Source organism: Sciurus vulgaris, assembly GCF_902686455.1.
Source record: "Sciurus vulgaris genome assembly, chromosome: 4".
NCBI classification, from domain to species: domain Eukaryota; kingdom Metazoa; phylum Chordata; class Mammalia; order Rodentia; family Sciuridae; genus Sciurus; species Sciurus vulgaris.
The window spans coordinates 135,279,418-135,303,283 of NC_136464.1; positions in this window are offsets into that span (position 1 = coordinate 135,279,418).

A 23,866-nucleotide genomic window follows, 5' to 3' on the forward strand; every position below is an offset into this window, starting at 1 on the left:
TCTCGAATAGCTCAAGCTGAAAAATAATGTTAAAATTGACCTACATCAGAGATATCACAATCTTAATAAGAAATATTTTATACAAGTATGAAGAACTAACATTTCTATATACTAGGACCTAATAATTTAAACCTTAATGCTACTCATTTATTTTTAAAAAATGATTTTAGAACTAAGGTTGAAGTTCAGTGGCAGAGTATTTATGAAGCATGTGAAACTCTGGGCTTGATCCCCAGTACTACAATCAATCAATCAATGGTTTTAAATTTTAGAAGCATTTAACATTCATAGCAAAATTGAGCGAGAGTTCTTATATAACTCTCATGCCCTACATGCTCTCCCAACAGCACCACCTTTTGTCAAAATGCTACATTCATGCCACTGACAGATGTAACATCTGTAGCCACATTCACACCTTGTTATTACCCAAAGTCCATCATTTATATTAAAGTTCAAAATTCTGTTTGTGTATTCTATTGTTTTTGACAAAGTTATGAAGATGTATATGCATTATTATAGTATCACTTACAATATTTTGACTGATTTGAAGATGCTCTCTCCTCTGCCTATTCATTCCTCCTTCCCTCCACCACTGGTAACCTCTGATCTGTTCACTTTCTCCACAAAGTAGACATTCCCAGAATGCCATGAAATCATAAAGTATGCAGTCTTTTCAGATCCACGTGTTTCACCTACTAACATGCATTTAAGATTCTTACATGTCTTGATAACTCCTGTCTTTTTAACACTGAATAATATTCCATTGTCTGGATATTCCACAGTTTATCCACCACATTACCAAAGCCATTGTGGTTGCTTCCAAGTTTTGAATATTATGAATATAGCAGCTATAAGCATCCAGTATGCATAAGTTTTCAAACTCTTAGATAAATACAAAGGAGCATGAGTGCTGGATCACATACTTAATAGTATAATTAATTTTGTATGAAACCTTCATGTTTTCCTCTAAAGCATCACTACCATTTTGCATGCCCACTGACTACAAATTAGAGATGCTATTGTTCCACATCCTCCACCACATTTGGTATTGTCCGAGGATTCAGTTTTAGCCATTCCAGTAGGCATATTGTGATACCTCTGTTTTAATTTTCAATGCTGTAATGACATATGTTTAATATCTTTTCTCATATGCTACTCCTATGGCTTCTTTGGCCATGTGTCTTTTGCTCATTTTTCAATTGAATTATTTATTTTCTTATTCTTGACTTCTAGGAGTTTTTATATATATTTTAGATAATAGTCCTTTGATGACTTCTGAAAATACTTTCTTCTACTCTGTGACTTGTCTTACTCTCTTTACAGTATTGTTACAGTGCAAATGTCTTTAATTTTACTGGCATTCACTGTTTTAATTACTTCTTTCAAGGTTCATGCCTTTTGTGTCATATCTAAAAACTGATGGCCAAATCAAAAATCATCTAGATTTTCTCCTATACTATCTTCTACGAGTTTTAAAGATTTGCATTTAATATGTATGCAAATGATCTATTATTTTGGATTAAGTTTTGCAAATATATATACTCACATACACACACACACACACACACACACACTATATATATATATATATATATATATATATTTTTTTTTTTTTTTTTTTTTTTTCCCCCACAGTGTTGGGGATCCAACCCAAGGCCTCATACATTCTAAACAACATGCTAGTGCTGTACCACTGAGCAACGTTGACAGCTCCTAAATTCATGGTATTTACATGTAGATATACTGTTGTTCCAGCAGCATTTTATGAAAAAAAAATTTTTTCACTCTGTATTGCCTTTGCTCTTTTCTCAAAGATCAGCAATTTTATTTGTATGGATTTACTTCTTGGCTTTATAGTCTATTCCACTAATTGGTTTAATATAGAATCAATATCACACTGTCTTAAATACCATTGTTTTATTATAATTTTCGAATTGTGAAGTCAGACCGGGAAGACTTTTCTAGAATATATTCTGCATATTTAAATAATTTATATTAACATAAAATAATCTACTCTAAGAGTTATAAATGATAGATTGTATTAATTTTCTATGTCTATCAGATTTGTTTGAAGTAGAAATTGATATAATTTTTATTTTCATTTACAGAATTCATCAAGGAATTGGAAAAAAATGAAGATTGACCTGGGAGCATATTTTATTTCCTGTCTTTAGCAGGGAATATTTTAACCATGTTCACCTTAATTTAATTGCTCTGGTTTTGACATGATTTGATGTTAAATAAAACAATCTTATTTCTGTCCTAACGGAGACATAATATTCTGTTTTGTAAACTTTCCAGCATATAAAATGAAAATAGGTAGCAAGTCAGTTAAATTCTTCCTCTTGTTAAATCCCATGAGTAGTTATATATTCAAAATTCAAGAATTTTATGATTAGGAGTTCTGAGGTTTGGGAAAAACATTTTCTTCCTAAAGTATAAAAAGTTGTGTAGCAGCTGTTTTTAATGATTTATGTACACCTGAATTAGTGAATATTATGGTAGAGTGTAGTTAGAAAATAAGATATCAAAATACTTTGCTAAAAAGGGAATTAAAATATGTATTTTATTCCTTCATTTATTCTTGTTGATGCTTTTTTTTTTTCCCATGGCAGAATAAACAACTGAGAACTGCATAACCCTTCTCCACTTACTCTTAAAATTTACTGGTGTTTCTATTTTTTAATATTTCTCTCCTTTTTCTTTGGTGTCAGTTACTGTCTTGGAAAAAAGCTTTTGAGGGGAATTTAAGGCCTTTTCTGTATACTTACCTATTCTATACCCTGTTTATTTATCTTTTCACTTACTCTTGCTATTTCATTGTTTGCTTTTTATAAAAAATTAATTTTTCTCTTCCCCATATTTTTCATTATTCTCAAATTCATGTGTATTTATACTTATTTTAACCTTGGTAGTGTTCCTTTTTGCCCCTAAAATTCTCAAAAATATGTATTCTGGGTTGTAATAACTCTTTTTATATATTTGGTAATTCCCATACCAAACACATATGAAACTCCAAGGTTCAGTAAAAATATGACTAACTTTCCTTTGATTGTTTTTACTCTCTGTAAAGAAAATACCTAGATATTAAATTACTTTACTTTATTTTTGAACATATTTCATTTAAAAATAAAATAAATAGCCATAAACTATTAAAAATATTTTTTAAGACACCATATTTTAATTTTGTAATTTCAACAGATCTGGTAAGTTTTTTAAGCCTAAAAACTTGCATATTTGGGGTATTAATATGTTTCAAAATTTCTTTTGTAAAAGAAGGTAAAATTCTATTAGCAAAGACCAAGTTTACATTATTGGCTCTACTATTGCCTAAATGCTAACATTTTTATATGGGAAACAGCTATTGTACACATCTTAGAATTTGCACTGAAGTCTCTAAGGTTATATGTCATCAATGTTTAGTTTATAGCTGTGTATGACAAGAAAAGCAATAAAATACACAGACATTTATAAATTGTTTTTTTAAAGAAATTTTACCTCATCTTGATTAGATAAATTTATCACCCTAAGATCTGATTCCCCCTAACTAATATCTGCCTTGTGTCTAGTGCACTCCACAAGTGATCATCCAGACTATGCTTAGACACTTTGTTAATGGGGAGCCCATTAATCCTTGAATCACATATTCACATTTTTCAACAGTTTATGTTTTTCTTGATTCAAGATTCTGCCTGCTGCAGAGGTGGGACTGCTTATTGTTGCTAGAAATAGTAGAATCTCAGTGGTCAATCTAGCTCTTGTTTTGCAAAATTTATGTTTTCAAATAATGTTTTTAGCCCTTAATAATTATTAGTACAGGAAAATAGAAAATTTCATGTTTTTAAAATATTTCCATATTTCTATATTTCATTTTCTATAATTGATGAATGCTATTTATGCCTAAGGTAGCTATGATAGTTTGACAACACATTTTATCAAGAGAAGTTAAGTAAAATTTCTTTGACAGAGTAGATTTTCTCATGAACACACTGTCTTCAAATTTAGTTTCTATTTTACATAATATTTGATGATAACAAAGAGTTCTTTGTTTTCCCTTTTCTGCATATTTTTTCCTATAGAAGGGTCATGTTAGATGAGATAGAATTATATAAATGAACAACGGTCTATACATATGCATTTATGAAGAAAAGAAAAAGTAAATAAGCCTGGAGACAATGGGACTGAGTGTGTGTGTGTGTAGTCATATCTATATATCTATATGTATATATTTGTATTTGTATAAGGTAGTGTTATGGTTTGAATCTGGAATGACCTCAAGAAAGCGAATGTGTTAGGCTGTCTGGAGCGGCAACTGAATTATGGGCTGTAACATAGACAGTGCCATTCTGGAATACTCTTGGTGTGAAGGTGCTGATAGAGATAGCCCAATTGATAAGGTGATGCCCTGTTCAATAGGGATTTCTGTGCCAGTCACAGAGCTATTCAGTTCTTGACCTTGACTTTCAAAAGCCAGTGCTTGGGGGTAGAGAGTTATGCATGCAAACTGATAATCATAATCACACAGCTCATACTCATGACCTTTGCTCTGTTTGTTTTGAAGAAACTTCCCCACAATAACCCTTTCTATGATAAAACTTATATAATAAATTTGCTGAGCTGACTCCTGGCCATTTCACCCCATCAGGGTGTGGTGCCCACTGGGGCCCAGCTTTTTCTCTATTTGTGTGTCTGTTTGTTGTTTTCTAATCCCCCATCTCCCCTCATTCAGCTTCCTAGATTAAATTTGTGTAGGTTCCCACAGTTGGCACCTGAACAGGGACAGGATAAAGAGGAACTTCAGTCATCAGATGAAGAGAACCCTCCTGGAGGACACTGTCATTTAAATAGATGTGAGGAGCACAGTGTAGCCTGGTGTAAAACATGGGACAGTTAGTATCCAGAGTAAAGGATCACTATTTTGCTTTGCTTAAAACTATGCTTAAATCAAGGATGGCACAGTTGTCACAGTTTTTAAAATTTATTACTAAACTTGCCTTGAGTTTCTTAATGTTCTGTTAATGTAGAGACATGGGAGAAACTCAGTAAACAGCTGTGTGCTAGATATGCAGCCAAGGAACCAGGTAAGATCCCTGTGACTTGTTTTACTTTGTGATCCTTGACCTATCTCACAAAAGTGTGAAATGGTCAGCTTGCGACATGATTCAAAGCCTTAAAAACCTCATTAAAGGTTATGGTTTACAGCAAGTCCTCTGCTTATAGCACCTCTCTCTCCCCCAACAAAGCCCTTGCCTCCTGAGAGTAAACAGGAATTGGAGGTGGAGAGGGCTAACCAAGCAAAAGTAAAATGAAAAAATAGTTAAAAAACAACAACTTTCCTCCTTTCTTAGTTTGTTAGCTATCTCTTATAAGCTTATAACTAAAATGTAAATTGTGGAAGTTTCCAAAAACAAGACTTGCAGAGAGTGGGGGTTAAGTCAAAAGAATAAAAGTGTCACCTTTAAATTCAAGTCACATCAGACATGGCTGGCTATCTTGTCTACTTCTAGCACTCTTCCACCCTGCTTTCTGAACGAATTCCTCTCTAATGCTACAGCACTTGGGAGAAGAAAATGGAAAGATTCCAAATGTGCAAGCTTTTCTTTTCTTAAAACAACATTTTTCTGAGGTTTTTACAGGCTCCCAAAGTCTTTAAATATCTGAACTGACTCTAATCTAAGTTAAGAGTACACTCTGAACTGATAAAGAAGTTTTTCATGCTCTTTTAATGAAGTATTGCTGTGTAATGTCTTTTAAAAACTCCTGTTTTTTTTTAAATTCTATGTTTAAGCTCATGGTTTTATGTTGAATTCACATTTGATCTTGCATGCTTAACTTAGTGTATTTTCCTGATTAGTAATGTTTTATTTAATTATAGAGGTTTCACACTCTGTTCAAAGGTCAAATTTTTCAAGGGATGACTCTCAAAATACATTAAAAAATCTCCTCTTATGTAATCCTAAAAGGGACATAGATGTGGTGATGTTGAGGGTAGGTCTGATAGCCATCAAGGACAAATAATTCCCAGCTGTCTGAACCTTTGTTTCCAGTGTCTTTCATGATTGTCAGATCTCACACCTGGCATTTCCAACTGTACAGCCTGCCCTATATTTAAGTCATAATGTAAAAGTCTTAGGAGCTCCATTTTAATTTCTAATAAGTTAAATCTAATAGAGACTTTAATAAACATCTACAGCATTGCCTCCAGTCTGTTGAGCTCCACTTACAAAAAGTTATGAAATCTTTGTTTCCTGTTTTGTGTATGTGTGCAGGCCAGTGTATGGTATTGTTGTGTCTGCACGTATGTTTGTGTCTATATATTGTGTACATGGTGTTAAAATTGACATATAGATAAATGAGTGATCATAAATTAAAATTAAAATAAGGCATGGATCCAAATACATTTTTAATTCTGTGACTTAAAAAAGAAGTTCAATTGAAATTGGGTAAACAGATAAAAATAAAGATATCTTAAAATTACTAATTCACAAGATTTTCTAGCTGGTAAAATAATCAAGTGGTGGTTTCTACAAAATATCTAAAATATAATATCTATTGTTTCCAGGATTTTTCTTCAATAAGAGATGGTTAATACTGTTAACTACATTTGTCTGATATCTTGGTTTCTGTAGTTAAAAATGAGTAAATTAGATTTCACTTAAAAAGAGATTAATCATAAATATATTTGTTGAAGAAAACATCTGATTAATTTACAAAGTTGAAGGGTTAAAATACCAACAGCTAAATATATACTCAAGCACTCTTAAATATATTTAAACATTATACATGTTTTCATAAATTGATAAATGGAAAAAAGGTTTGAGATTGCTTTGTTTCTGTGTCTTCCAAAAACAGAGTAACTTGGAGTTAGGATTCTATCAGGTGTGATTCATATACAAAAAGTATAAGAAGTTTTGGGTTGGTTTCAATTATAGTACTATAAAAACAAAAATAATTCATCTTATAAAAGTGGAGTATTTGTCTACATTCAAAAATTTCAAAAGAATTAAAATAATAAATTTGTAAAGAGTCAGTAGGAAAGAGATACAAGGAGGTTTTAGGTATAAAATATATTTTAATATAATAAGCAAAGGAAAATGTTTTTGGGTAAAAAAGTCTATTTGATAAAGTAAAAGCTTATAAATATCTTAGTAAATTACAAAAGTTTATGGAGAATAAATTTCAAAGCATTTATGTGTAATTAAATTGTGTATAGTTGCCACAATCAGTTAGTTATTTAAGGACTTTTCCTCTTTTAAAAAGAAAGGTCCTAATCTATGAGGCTGAAGGCCTGGCATGGAACATGCTCACAAAAACAGATAAGAGAAAGTGCCTCTTTGCACAGACATCTGTTACATTTCAAGAGGCTAATCAACCTTCCTAAATAAAGAATACAAGAGGAAATAAAAACTGACCCTTTCCTCAGACACAAGCCAAATATTAATATAGTGATATAATTCAAACTTTAATCCTCTATATGTTGAAGTAATAAGGACTCCTTAAAATATTAATCTGCACTCAATGAGCAAGATACTTTGTGTCTGTTAAGTTTTATTAGTTAGAGAAACTAGTCTTAAATTAAATTTTATACAATTCTATTTAAACAACAACTGATTTTAGAGTATTACACTATATTACTAAACTTAATTTTTTCTTTAAAAGTTAAACTTCATTAATACAAGAACATTAGTGTAATTATGGTGCTGGTAAGGGCTTCTTTATATTCTAAAAGTGTTAATATACAAATCTTTAAAGTATAAGATTTAAGAGAACATTTTACCAAGTTGGTTTTCTCCAATATAAAATTGTCTGTTACAGTAATCTATTACAAATTTAAATAAAAAATAACAAATTTAAATTTGTCATTTAACATTTTGTAATTAAAGGTAATCTGCCATAAGTTATAAAATTTTGTGTTATTCTTTATACTGAAATGAGAACTTAAATATATTATTAAAGGACAATAAGGAGACCCTCTTTATTTAAAGGCTGACAATATGGGAGGTAAAGACATTTTGCCACTTTCCAAAAATAAAGGGCGCAAAAGCTCTCTTAACTTGTTTGATTCATGTTTCAGATGTAATATGAAATTATGTGAACTAATTCATATAGACTCAAAAATGATATATACAACTTTAATAAAATGATATTTGAGAAAAAGTCTAAGATCGGTTTCAAAAATATAACCCTTTACCTAGGATTTGTCAAGAGGTCACCTCACCTGACTTAAGATTCTGCCTCTTACCTTATTCTATGTTAAAATAACCACTTGAGTTTCAGAGCCCTGGTATTGTGATGCTGGAGTTCAAGTCCTACAACAGATGCATGCCCAGCTGAACAGAGAATGGTGCACTATTGGCATTACTGTACTTGAAGTAGTAACTTTGATATTTGTTTTGGTCTCTGCCATGACATCTGCCATAACCTTATCCAAAAGCATTCAAAATGCTCATTTTATTAATAATTTACTAACAATTTATTAATACTTTGGCTCGAAACACTTTCAATGCCCTATAGAATTGTGCAAAGATTGAGACTAAATTAAATGCTTTGGAAACTATTTTTTTATTTTTACAGACTGCATTTTATTTTTACAGACTGCATTGTACACAAATGAGGTACAACTTCATTTCTATGGTTGTGCATGATGTAGATTCATACCATTCATATAATTATTCATGTACATAGGATAATGATGTTTGTCTCATACCACCATATCCAAAGTACTTAAAATTAGCATACTACAGTAATGCAGTCACATTAGTGATTATAGCAGCTCAATTCGCAATAGCTAGATTGTGGAACCAAACTAGATGCCCTTCAACAAATGAATGGATAAAGAAACTTGGTATACATACACAATGGAATATTATTCAGTCATAAAGAAGAATAATATTACACATTTGCCAATAAATAGATGAAATTGGAAAATATTATGCTAAGTGAAATAAACCAATCCCCAAAAACAAAGGCTGAATGTTTTCCCTGATAAGTGGATGATGATACATAATGGGGTTGTGGGGTGGGAGGTGAGAGAAAAATGCAAGAGCTTTGGAAGCTATTGTCATAAATGCATGAAATGAACTGGCAGCATTGAAATTTAAATGGCTCTCATGGCATGCTCCCTACAAATCTGTTTTTGTTACACCAGCCAAATATAATGTTTCCCAATGGTATTGGGAAAAAGTTAAAAATAATTTAATGGGAATTTGGCAAAAAATTAATAACAATCTAGACCTTAAAAGATTTAGATCATCACTTCCAAGATGTTTAGGAAATCAGGCACTATCCTGTGTATCCTGCATTGCTTGCTGAACAAATACTTGATTTAATTGCCTTTAATCCTTGAAATATGTTAAAACATTCAATATGGTACATTTTTGGAATTATGTGTTTGATACCAATTCTTTTTTGTGTTGTAACAATAGGATGCTATATCTTCTGAGAAGATATCTGGTAACTTTAAATAATAGCCCATTACTTGTGCTTAAAAAATTAAAAAAAAGGAGTAGACATTGGGAACAGTGACTAAATTATGGGTTTTGAAAGTATCCTGTGACAGAGGCAATGATCCTCTGGAGAACTCTCAGGGCAAAGGTTCCAATGGAGATAGCCCAGTTTCTATCATGATGTCTTGTTCAGTAGGAGTTTCTGTGCCAGTCACAGCTATTCAGTTCTTGACCTTGAGTTTCAGATACCAACTGATCAGGAATAGAAAGATATGGGTGCATGTTGACAATCATAATAATGCTGCTTATACTCATGTCCTTGACTCCATTTGCTTTGAAGAAACTTTTCCACAATAACTCTGTGAAAAAAAATTGTATAATAAATGTGCTGACCTGACTCATGATCATTGTACTTCATCAGGGTATAGAGCCCATTTGGACCTACCCTTTTCTCTATTTGTGTGTCTATTTGTTGTTTTCAAATCCCCCATCACCCCTCATTCATTTTCCTGAATATAACCATTGTGTAGGTCACAACGTTAGTCAATTCAGCAATGCACAGAGATAGAAAGGTTGGATTATGAGAGGTATAACCTCATCAGGGGATTAATTCATTTATGAATGATTCAAACGAACTAATGGTAACAATTGGCAGCATGAATGAAGGAAGTAGGTCACAGAGGAGATGTCTTTGTGACTCCTCTCTTTTGATCTTTGTTTCCCAGATGTCACGAATCATGCAGTTTATCTTGACTACACCCTTCTACTGCAGTGTTCTGCCTCACCTCTGGCCCAGTGCAAGGCAATCAGCCAACCATGGACTCTGAAACTCTGAGCTCAAATAAACTTTTTTCTCTTCTGAGTTGTTCTGTTAGTTATTTTGGTCCCAGTAATAAATAGCTAACATAGAAATTTGAGGGGGGGTTCTCATGCAATGTCCCACATGGATGAAGGGAAGAGTTTCTGTTGGAGGATGGTGCCATCTATCAATTAATCACTAAGAAACTTATCTACTCAAAAAAACATAAGAGCCAATAATCTTTTCAAATGGAAGGAGCTGTGGTGGGCTGGGCCACGCCAGATCTGGAGAAGCCCACCTTCCCTTTTATTTATAGTTTCACAAGTAAAGGGGCCCAGACCAGGAGGGGCTTCTTCTGTAAGGAACAGGATAGGGTGGAGTTAGGAAAGTCATTTGCTTAGAGAATTAGCATTTCTTTAGATGGTGAGTGGACTCTGTTCAGGGACACCCACCCCAGAGTATCTGAAACCATCTCTCATGACTGCCAGTTCCTGGGAGTCAGACCTCTATTTCCCATTGCTCAGTCAAGCCTGGTTTTGCTATACACGGATGGCCTCACACAGAAATTGGTAGCAAGATGTGGTGTCATTGTTGTGGTTATACATGATGATGAGGTTTAGAGACCTTTCAGACTGGTTTGAGAGACAACTTTGGAAATATTTGAGGATAAAGGATTGAGAAGATTTACATTGTTGTAAGCAGAGTTTAATGGATATTCTGGTAGGAGCTCAATAAACCAGAATACTGGTAAGACTGTGGACAATAAAGACTGTGCTCATTAGGTTTCAGATGGGAATGAGAACTTGACTGAGAAAGGGAATAGAGGATATTTGTGTACCATTTTGGAAAATAATTTGTTTAGATTTTGCTCATACTGTCGTCATACTTTTTTTTTCGTACTTTCTGTAGAGATTGAATTTAAACTTGATGGACTAATTTATTTGGCAGAGGAAATTTCAAGGTAACACAGCATTCATTCAGTGGCATGTGTATTGTTTTAAGCCAGGTTTACTCTGATAGTTGGGAGCAGAAAACAGGGTTGAAATATTTTTAAAATGTACAGTTTGGCCAGAAAAGTACTTGTAAAATTTGGGCCAAAGACATTGTAGTTGATGAAGAGATTAGTGTTATTAAAGAAAGAAAGAAAAAAAGAAATACTTTGAACAGAGACTATAAGAAAAATGCTGAGGGTATCTCAGGAAGATGCCACATCCATCACAGGCTTAAGGGTTTAAAAGTAATAACTTCTTTGAGAAGAAATCTTGAGGATACATTGCTCCTATAGGAGTATTACCTGGGAGAGCTTTCCTCAATTCTTATCTTCCTAAAAGAAATATTTCAGAGAAGACACAGATAAGAAAACATAAAGGTTTAAATAATGAAATGGAAGTAATGCTCTGAGATGTGTGTAGCAGGCCACCACCAAGAGAGATAAAGTGCCTGGGCTTGGATATCTTCTTCCTCATGTATTATATATTTGGGGCAGTTACTGTCATTGCTGTCATGGCTTAGGGCACTTGCACTAATTTTGCCTTGTTGAAAATTTTTTGATGTCTATCTAGCTACCCACTACAACAGGATACCTTAAATGGTGTTTCCCTAGGACTCATTTCTTTGTGCTCAGCCATTCAGGCACTTAGAAGCTACTAGAGCCATCATCCAAGGGACCCTGAATATTGCACAAGGTGATGACAAATCTCATCATTGTCCACATGGTGCTGGTTCTGTAGGAATGAAGGATGCCAGAATTAGGGTGTCATGGAGGCTTCCATCATTATCTCAAAGGAAGGCCTAGAAGACCAGGCAATACTTGCAGGATTTGAATCCCTGTGGGCAGCCTGTGAGAGGCCAATACATGACACTGTGTGATTAAAGTCAAAGTTACAGTGGAAATCCCAGGAATTAAGAGATGCCAGGAATATGGACTGTGTTGTGAGGAAAACTTTAGGAAACAAGAAGCACCTGGCCAAACAAGAGGTCATGAAAGTTACACTGACTAAACCATATGGGCAGTGCTGCCAAAACTCTCTGGAGACCACATCTCATCCTCATAAGTCCCAGATGCTAGACATGGAGTTACAGGTCTTAACATTTACCCAGGGTTTCATTATTGGTTTGGTTTGATTCTTTTGTTCTGTACTTCTATCCCTCCCTTTTGGAATGGGATGTTTACTCTGTGCAACTACATATAGAAAATATGCAACTTGCTTTTGAGTTTTTGTAAGGGTTCATAGCTTAGAATTTATCTTATGTCTTGGAAGAGACTATGGGCTAGAACTTTTGGGCAATGCTAGAACTATTAAAACTATGTGAACACTTGGAGATGGACTGACAGCATTTTTTATTGTGAGACAGGCATAAACCTGAGGACCAGGGAGATAATGTTATGGTTTGAATCTTGAATGCCTTCAAAAGCTCAAAAGCTCATGTATAAGGTAATGCAGCAATGATTGGAAGTGAAATCATTGAATTGTGAGAACTCTCCCCTCAGCAGTGGATCAATCCATTTGCTAGATTAATAAATTTGAATGGACTACTGGGTCATAGCTTTAGGTAAGTGAGCAGGAAACAGGTCACTGGGGGCTTGATGTTGCCCCAGGTGCTCTCTCTCTCTCTCTCTCTTTCTCTCTCTGGTTCCTAGCTGCCATGAGCTGAGCAATTTCCTCTATCAGGCCTTTCTGCCATAATATTTCGCTTCACCTCAGGCCCAGAGCAGTGGAATTGGTTGACCATGAACTGAAACAACTTTTGAAACTTCTCAATGAGTTAAAAATAAATTTTTCTTCCTCGTAGTTGTTCTTGTACATGTATCTTGATCACAACAATCAAAAGATGACTAACAAAGTAGGCAAATATCTCCATGTATGTATGTGACACTGATGTAACAGCAATAAAGCTCCTTTTGGAAATTACTACTAGTATAAACCAGGTTATTATATTGACTACAAATCACAAATCCTGTCATTTCCCCAGAGATACTCTTTCACATGGGTGGTATAGTCAAAGTTACCATTTACAAGGGCCAAAATGACTTAGTCAATCATAGGCATGAGACCTTTTGCTTTATTGGGAATCTTGAATGAGAATAATTTGTTGACATTTAAATAGCACATCCTCCCAAAGAGTATGTAGAAATATCACTCCCCCAGGTTTTGTTGCAGTAGGTCACAACAGATTTATCCATGGGATATGTCAATCTGAAGCAAACACTCTACGGTAACTAACACCACACTTATTTTTAGTTATAGCTGTATAAGAATAATGTGGCTTCCAAGTACAGATATGGTAGAAGTTATGATCTCCGTGCTTTATATCAATTTTGCAAGCTCAGGTATTTTGATAATTGGTGGCAAAATGGGTTACCATGTTTTAAGCTTTATTCAAGGACTCTTATGAAGATTAACTGAGTTAGTCTTGAGAGTTTATATTTATTGCTTGACTACTCAAAGTTCATTATTTAATTATTTACCTTAATTTCTATTTACCTAGATGCTTAAACATAAGAATTTAATGCCATGTAATAACCCATTTGAGGAAAAGCATTTTAAGAAAATTAAGCAAAAGTGCAAAAAAATGTATTGATAAAAGATATCAGAAATGGGAGTGCCTCTATGGCAACTAATAATGTGCAGCATGACTCTCCTTCTCTAATATATTTTGCCACCACTTTTTAGAGTTGTTTTTGTTATATATAAAAAAGTGATGTTTAAATTTGCATCATATCCAGAAAACATAAAGTTAAGTTGCATGTTTTTCTTAGTAAATAAACTTTGAATTTGGAATAAATAAATGAGTGAGTAAATGAATATATTTATGCTAGAGCACATCAAGATATGTGTTTATATAATTATTACTTTATGGTCTGTAACACGTAAAAGACTTCATTCTACACCCAAATAATAACCTGCCTCTGAAGAAAATGATGATTCACAAACCTACATGGGGTATAGAGTACTCATGAAATGGCAAGTTATTTCTTAGGTTTCTGTTTCTGATTATCTCATCTATTTGAATAGATGATGCAAAGATATATGCTATATAGATTTGTGTACTTTAAGCATTTTAATAACACAATAATGATTGCAGAAAAACTTGAAAAAAAATCTTCAGAAAATGTTGAAATTTAAAAGGTAACAGTGGTTAATCCAATGCTAAATGCTTCCCTCCTGTGGCAAATCTGAAAATGGAAATTACAACCTTTATTGTGATGTAGCCATTTTGGTAGTAGACCACTGAGGTGTTTGTCCCCTTTTTTATGTCAGGAATAAAACATTATGGTGGAAGTAGAATATTCTAAAGGACTATCCTATGTTCATGCAGCCCATATTACTTGGCTTTGTAAGAAGTGAGCACAATAGCTCAACAAATATTTCTGTAAATATTTATTAACAATTTAGTTTTGGTCCACTCCAAAATTTATATCATTGTTTATAAAGGATACTACATTCTCTAGGAGTCTCTGACACCCAATTGCCACCTATATGTTAGGAGTGAAAGAATCAAATGGTGAAAGAATTAGCAAGCATAAATATGTGTCTCTATTTCCTTCTTTCTTTCTTACATGCTTAATTAAAATCATGCTTTTTATTTTTGTACATATTACTCATTATGACATATATTGAGAAATGGATGATAGAGTGGATAAGAGATAATATACTAGCAGTATGGTTTGTACTTAAAAATTATCTGAGTGTAGTGGCATATGTCTGCAATATCAATAATTCTGGAAGTTGAGGCAGAACCACCTCAAATTCAATGGAAAACTCATCATCCTGTGAGACTCTCAGCAGCTTAGCAAAACCCTGTCTCAAAATAAAAAATAAAAAAGAACAGGGGATGTAGCTAAGTGGTAAAGTGCCCCTGGTTTCAATCCCCACTATAAATAAATAAATGAAAAAATAAATAATTAAAACCATGACTGGTTAATTTATTATATATTTTATATATATCATATATTTTACATATGCATTTATAATATGGATATCTAAATGTTATGTATTTTATTATATGTTACACATAATAATGTACATTATATAATATGCATATATAATACATATTATATGTAATATTATATGTGCATATATAATAAGATATATAACATGACATAATATGTATATAATAAAGTATAACTTGGTTTACCTTTACCTTAATGGGAATTTTGTTGAAAATAACTTAAAATAAATTAGGCATGCATTTTAAAGCTGTTTTACTCTACTGTTTACATTTTGATAAGAGTCAGGGTCCTTTAAAATTACTAACCACAAAATACAAGTAAGCGTTACCATCTTGAGCCATTAAAGTTTTCAGTTTCTGTGTTTATGAATGTTTGCTTCAGGAGCAGTTCAATGGTTTAAATAGAATGGGTATCATCACCTTTTTTATTAATATGCATCAAATCAAACAATCATTTACATCATTGATTGTCCCAACTACCTATTCCAGATCTTATTATTTCTGTGTGAAAAATTTTTATACATTTTATTTAGCATAATATTTGACAAAAGCAATATCTTACTTGCTATCAATTATTTTAATAGTAAAAATTATTTCATAATTACAACCTCTCACTTCTAATCATATTCTTCATTTTATTTTATGAAAAAATATATACTAGTCTACTATCTGACATGTCAGTGCATTCAAATGTTATATAGAAGCTGCTATGTATTACAATAGAATTCAAAAGGATAACAATACACTTATAAGTGTGTCACATATGGAATTCAAAAAACACTTTGTAACCAGTATCTCCCTGGGCATTGTTTTATTGCTGTCAAATAAAAAGCAGAAGTCCCAGCTACTTAGGAAGTAACAAACTATTACTTGGAAGAACAATCAGATTGACAGTGAGATGTCTGCTTCAACTATCAAGCCACCATAAACAAACTCTGGCATTTGCAATCAGAGGGGTTTTGAATCCAGAAAATGAGTATTTGTATTACAGAAGCATAATGTGTGCCTCTGATAAAAGTAATTGCTAAAAACCTAAAGGGATGATTATGTAGATGAATGCAGTTTTGTTTTCCAAAATTTAAGATTTTTGAAGACCAAATACCTCTCTTCCTTGAAAGTACTAAACAGACATAATTTAATATTATGAGCTATTTAAAAGAAACTTCAGAAATGCAATTCATCAGGCATCTATTGTTTTCTGACTCAAACTTGCACTTGAAAATATTTAAAGTTCACAAAGTTCTACTTTTCCAGTAATTTACTAGTTTCCTTTAAAAAATGGTATTTATTTATTGTTATCCTCTTTCAGATAAAGAGACGATTGAACTCAAGGAATATACATATGATTGAAATAATACAAACCAGATGATTTTATTTTTCATTAAACATCAAAATGGAAAATAGTAGATTGAGTTTGGTATCATTATTTTATCCTAACATAAATTGAAAAATGTCAATCTCGAGTTTTGTATATCCCCCATTTTATTTCTTTTCACTTTATTTCACATAGAAACAAAAATAAGCATGTTCCCCCAAAAATGTTCAGTTATAGTCTTCTCTCATGGCTATCAATTAGTATCTATTTTATTTTAACAATAGTGAATTGGAAATTATTGCAACAAATGCTCATGATTTCAGTTTGAACTTTCAATGAATAATTTCAATAGAGTATATATATAAGAACTAGCTAGACATAAAGAAATTAAATCAATTTCCTATTTTCAGAACTTTGTGTACAGTCTTAGTCTCACTGGGACAATGCTAAAATATGAGAAATTTAAATTTCAAGTAATAAACAAGGACAATTATCATCTCTCTTTTCTAAAAGAAGTAAAGAACTTATGCAAGTTTTAAAAAGAATAGAAGGGATGTGTTAAGGGAAGTAACATTATTGTAACATACCTATTTGGACTAAATGCTTTACATATGCATTGTTTTATTTTGAAAATGGCCCCGTATGGGAGAAATAACTATACCCATTACACAGATGAAAAATTCAGAACCTTGGAAATCATTTAATATCCAGAACATATGAGCAACACCTCTGATATTTAAATACGTATGTCAATCTTTTTTGTTTTTCTTTGTTTGCTTGTTTTGGCACAGGGGTATTGAACCTTGGGTGTCTGACTACTAAACTACATACCCAGTCCTTTAGTTTTATTTTGGGACAGGGTCTTGCTAGATTGCTGAGGTTCTCCATAATTTGCTGAGGCTATCCTTCAACTAGCAATCCTTCTGCCTCAGCCTCCCAAGTCACTATGACTAGGGCATGTTCCACAGCACCTGACAGCAGCTGAGTCTTAAATTTTGTTTTTAATTATATAGTATGGTTTATAATGCATTTAAAACTACTTTGTCCATGAGAAAATAGAAATAATATATTCTAAAGAAATATTCACATAAGATGCATGTTATCTTCTGTGCTGAACCAAATTGACTTGTTTTGCATTTCTGCCAAGAAAATAAGCTGAGTCTGTGTTGGAGGGTAGGTAGCAGGGATGGTGGTGTGAGATAAAGCATGAATTTTGAATACTTTTATAATCATATCCCAAATTCTTATTAGATTTAAGCTGTTATTAATTTTGTTGGTTTTATTTTCATGCACAGAATTTTAGAAAAAAAAAATATGTTCTTGAACTACCCTGACCACATTTTTTTCCTCTCAATTTGTCAAATCACGTTGATTGAATACCAAAAGATTTTAAATATAATTTGACATATAGCAGACAATTGCGTTCCCAAATTTTCACTTGGAAGCATGCAAAAAAGGACTATTAGCAATAGTACTCAGAAAGTAATAATAACAACATGTGTTTTTATGTTGTTATTGTTTTGTTTTTTAATACTGTGGGAAATTTTCCAAATAGTACTTATGTCAGAAATAATTCTTATTTTCTCCAAAATGTGACAAAGCCAGTTGACAGCACTTTCTGATTTCAAGTGACTTGTTGAAACATATTGCTTAAAATTAAATTCAGTACTTCAAAAACCTGATCCTATCACTTAGAGCCAGAAGTGTTTGATATTTTTTAATGGGAAAATAAAATATAAGAATTTCTTAGGAAGTCAAACTGTAGTGCAGATAGCATAATGCTTAATGATTTTTCTTCTTACATCAGAGAAAGCACTCAGTGGCATATCATTGAGCTCATTTGGAAAAAAAGCCAAATGCTGCAACTCAATGCAAAGAAATATTTTCCAAAGTTGAAATCAACCAAAGGGCAGATTAATAATCTCTTACTGCTATCACTAAGTTGAAATTTTCAACTTCCTGCTTTCAGATTGACTTAATATGATATGGAAAACTGAGACTGCTTCTCGGTTTGAAAATGCTCAGCATTTCTCAGTGTAAATAAGATTGCCATGACAGATACACCACATTTTCTATATCTTTGGTTGGTGTCTTTGCATCGCTGGAGATCCTATCAGGGTTTCTCACATTCTAACAAGAATTCTACCACTGAGTATTTGAACCCCCTACCCTTTTTTGTGTCCTTATGTAAAAAGCACTCATTCTTTGTAAGAAGTACTGATTTTTAAGTCCAACATGACAATCTATTTAGTTGTTATGTTTGCTTCATTAACCTATACAATGAATGCTGATATATTTGCATGTAAATGTACTATTTGTTTCCTATGTTGTATATTTTATTATACTATTTCACCCATTTATAGTCCCCCAAAAGCTCACAGGTGAGATAATGCAAGAAGGTCCAGAACAGAAATGATTGGGTTGTAAGAGTCTTAATCCAATCAGTGATTTAATCCCCTGATAGGGGTTAACTGAGTGGTAGGGTGTGGTGGGAGGAAGTGGGAATTGGGGATGTGGCTTTGGGGTATATATTTGTATCTGGCAGAGTGGTCTCTCTCTTTCCTTCTTGATCATCATGTGAGCTAGTTCTCTCTGCCACACTCTTCTGTGGTGATGTTCAGTCTCACCTGAAGCCCTGAGGCACAGTGTGGGACTTCTGTAGACTTGGACTTGAAACCATGAGCCCTCAAATAAACTTTCCCTCCTCTACAATTGTTCTGGTTGGGTCCTTTAGTCACAGTAGTGAAAAAAGCTGACTAAAGCACCAGTGAATCTGCCAATGATATATTCTGACATTTTTTGATTTGTTTGAAACTGTTTCAACTTTCTATTATTGTAAATTTTGATATACGGGCTATGTTTATTTATTTATTCATGCATATTATGTCATGTATTTGGATATAGGACAACACTAGGCTCCTATCCCTCCATAGTCATTTGTCCCAGGGTTCTTTAGCTGTAAAAATTTGTATGCCTTTTTTGTTGTTCTTATAAATGGGTTTGTGCAGTTATAATTTGCTTCATTGGACCTATTTCTTTCAATGTCATGTGGTTTTATGAATCAGTAATTTATTTTTAAATACAATGCTCCCTCTCTACTTATGGGTTTTCCATCCTTGAGTTAAACCAATCACCTATTAAAACAATGTTTTTAAAATTGTATCTGTATGGAACAAGTACAAACTTCCTTTTCTTTCCATTCTTCTCTAAACAATACAATGTGACAACTATATACAGAGTATTTAGGTTCTATTAGGTATTATAAGTAATTTACAGATGATAGAATACATAGGAAATGTGCAAAAGTTGTATGGAAATATGTGCAATTTTGTATAAGGGCCTGGAGCCCCCAGGAATTATGAACAACTACATTAGTTTGCATTATTTCAAAATGTGACTGTATCTTGTCATGTTTATTTTATTGTGTTGATCGATATTTGATTTGTTCCAGTTGGGACTATTTTGACAAAGCTGTAGTTATTAGTCACACATACATCCTCATTTCTATTACTTCAGTAGGCAAACCATCGCTGAGTCATAGAGCACATGTATCTCTAAGTATAGAGAATGCTTCCATGCAGTTTTTGACTTTTTTTTTTTAAGGCTGTTTGATTAGTTCCTCCATAAGCAACAGGTTTGAGTTTTCATTGATCTCCAACGTCAATAGTAATGTAAGGTATAGTGAGTCTTTAAAAATTTAAATTACACAATTTAAATTTGCATGTGTAGAGAATGATATATATCATTTAATAGGTGTTTTAATAGGTGATAGGCGAGAGAGAAAGAGAGAGAGAGAGAGAGAGAGAGAGAGAGATTAAAGTGTTAATTTGTATTATACTGATGATTAATGTTGGCAAACACCCTTTCATGTGCATATTGGCCATTTAAAATTTTTCTTTGGTAAAGTACCTTTTCAAGTCTTTAGTCATTTTTTTGATTTAACATTTAGAACTTTTCTTATTAACATAGAAAAATCAATTATATAATCTGTGCAAGTAGTTGGTGTGATATTTATATTGTGACACTTCAGTTTTTCCTGTGGCTTGTCTTATTTTCTTTTAATTGCATCTTTAGATGAAAAAACTAATTTGCATTAAGTTCAATTTTCAATATTTTTATTTAGTGTTTAGAGTCATATATTTTTTGTGGGTATGAATGAAGGGTCAAAGTTTATTAACTTTCAATATGGAAATGATAAATGTCAAAAACTATTAAAATGATTTTCCTTAGTGAATTGCTCACAAACTGTATATCAAGTGAATCCTGTTAAAACTCTTTTTCTAATATGTTTTATTGTCTGGCTTTGAACTAACGCAATTTTATTTTTATTACTGGCACTTTAGAATAAATGTTGAAATCTAGTTATATGAATTCATTAATATAGCCCCTATTCTTTAAAGTTTTCTTAATACAGATCTGAGCATTTTGATATGAATTTTAGAATCAGTATGTCAGACACCATGCACTAAGCAACCACCACCATCATCACAAAAGTGGGATATTTACAAACATTGTACAAAGATTACATAGGGTAAACTCTTGTCTAGAGATGTCCAAGATTGTATAACCGCTCTCTTCAGGTCATAATGATTAACTTGAAGCAAATGGCTAATGGCTCTGATGATATTACAGACAAGCAACCCCTTTCATTTCAGTTTGAGATAAACAGTGTGACTGTGACTTAGGTATCAAAGCTCTTGGTGCATTCAGTGTGATCATTTTTCTAAAATGATCTCCTTTTCTCTTAGTCAATCATTCTTTTTTTCACTCTGGTACAGGTTTCTATTGAAAGAATTCCTTTAATAAATCACTTGAACAAAAATCCCCATCTGAAGTCTTAATTTTAGGGATACTGACCCAAATTAATCAATTTAGTTGTTTACTCAGATTAGAAAAGGATTGCAGGTTTAGTAAGATTTAATTTAGCAGTCACGTTCCACGATTTGGTTGTCCACTTCAGACCACTGCAAAAAAACTATAAGAGCACACATTTACACAGCAGAGATTTTGAGTTTAGGAATTTAATCCCCCATTGTGTGAAATCACAAAACCCAGCAAGTGTCCAACAAAGAAATTTCCTGTGTGGGTGAAAGGTCTCTCTCTGACAGAACTCTTCCTTAGACACCATGAGGTTGCAGAGAATTTGTTTCAGGGCTTCAAGATTTCTGGCTTAGTGTCCCCAGTTTTAAACACCTTCTGCAGCTTGGAGTTTAAGTTCTGTGGGGAAAAATATCCATGTGGTCTAAACTTCTTTAGTTTCTAATCAAACATGCCAACTCCACTTTTACATATAATGTCAGAAATGACGTTGGTTTCCCTTTCCATCATTAGAATCTGTCTAGGATCACCTTGAATATTTTTCTAGAATCAGCATATTCTTTGTTCCATCAAATAGCTATAGTGATTATTGGATCACATAGGAAGAATTTGTTCTGTGTATAATTTTAATTAATGTAATTCTCACTCATCAACTGTCTTTAAAAATATAACTTAAAATATAATCCTGTTTTCTGGTTCTTACAATAGGAATATTGCCCTTCCTTAGCAAAAGTGAATGCATTTCTCTTTTATTAGGAAATTATGATCATTGGGTGCCATGCTTTGAATGCATGTGTCCTTTCATGTGTATTAAATAATACCTGTGTTAGTTTTTCTAAGGTAAAAAAGTTCTTGCCTTACACAAATAAATTGTTCCTAATGTGTACTGTTTCCTTGTGTGATTATTTTTTGTCAATATTTTACTTAGGGTGCTAACTTCAATATTTATGAATTAATTTGTCTTACTTTTTGTGACTAACGTGCTTTCAAGATCTTATATTAGTGATTTAATTTTTTAAAGTATTTAAACATCATTTGCATTCTTTGTCTTGAAAATCTTGGGTGGAGTTACTTTGTAACATCAATAGTTATTTTTAAGTGGAGCTATGGAAATTTGTTGACATCCTCCCTGCTTCCAACAAAGAAATTGCTCTGAATATTTTGCTTCTTTTGAAAATCATATTTTTTCACAAAAGCATTCAATTTAACAAGGCTTTGAGATTCACTTGCATAGATTTGATCAAAACTTTGCTTTAAATTTCCTTTTTTTTTCTTTACACAATCCAAATTTCCTCCATTCTCCTCTTGCCCATCACCTTGTTATGTATCATCATCCACTTATCAGAGAAAACATTCAGTTTTTTTTTTCTTTACACAATCCAAATTTCCTCCATTCTCCTCTTGCCCATCACCTTGTTATGTATCATCATCCACTTATCAGAGAAAACATTCAGTCTTTGGATTTTGGGGCTTGGCTTATTTCACTTAGCATGATATATTCCAACTCCATCCATTTACCAGCAAGTGCCATGATTTTATTCTTCTTTATGGCTGAGTAATATTCCATTGTGTATATATACCACAGTTTCTTTATCCATTCATCTATTGAAGGGTATCTAGGTTGGTTCCACAATCTAGCTATTATGAAATTGAGCTGCTATAAACATTGAAGTGGATGCGTCACTATAATGTGCTGATTTTAAGTCGTTTGGGTATAAACTGAGTAGTGGGATAGCTGATTCAAATGGTGGGTCCATTCCAAATTTTCTAAGGAATCTCCATACTGCTTTTCAGAGTGGCTGCACCAATTTGCATTTCCACCAGCAATATACAACTGTGCCTTTTTTGCCACATCCACACTAATATTTTTATTGCTTGTATCCTTGAAAATAGGCATTCTAATTGAAGTCAGATGAAATCTTAGGGTGGTTTTAATTTTAATTTCTATAATTACTAGAGATGATGAGCACTTTTTCATACATTTGTTGATCACCTGTATATCTTCTTCTGTGAAGTGTCTGCCCAGTTCCTTAGTCCACTTATTGATTGGGTTCTTTGTATTTTTGGTGTAAAGTTTTGTTAAATTCTTTATAAATTTTGGAGATTGGTGCTCTATCCGAAATTTGTGTGGAAAAGATTTTTTCCCACTCTGAAGACTCTCTTTTCACATTATTGATTGTTTCTTTTGCTGAGAAAAAGCTTTTTAGTTCGAATTCATCCCATGTATTGATTCTTACTTTGATTTCTTGTGCTCTGAGGGTCTTGAAAAGGAAGTCTCGTCCTAAGCCTACATGATGATTTGGGCCTATGTTTTCTTCTATTTGGTGCAGAGTCTCTGGTTTAATTCCTAGATATTTGATCCATTTTGAGTTGAGTTTTGTATAGGGTGAGAGATGGGGGTTTAATTTCATTTTACTGCATATGGTTTTAGAGTTTTGTCAGCACCATTAGTTCAACAGGCTATCATTTCTCCATTGTATATTTTGGGCACCTTTGTCTAGTATGAGATAACTGTACTTATGTGGATTTGTCTCT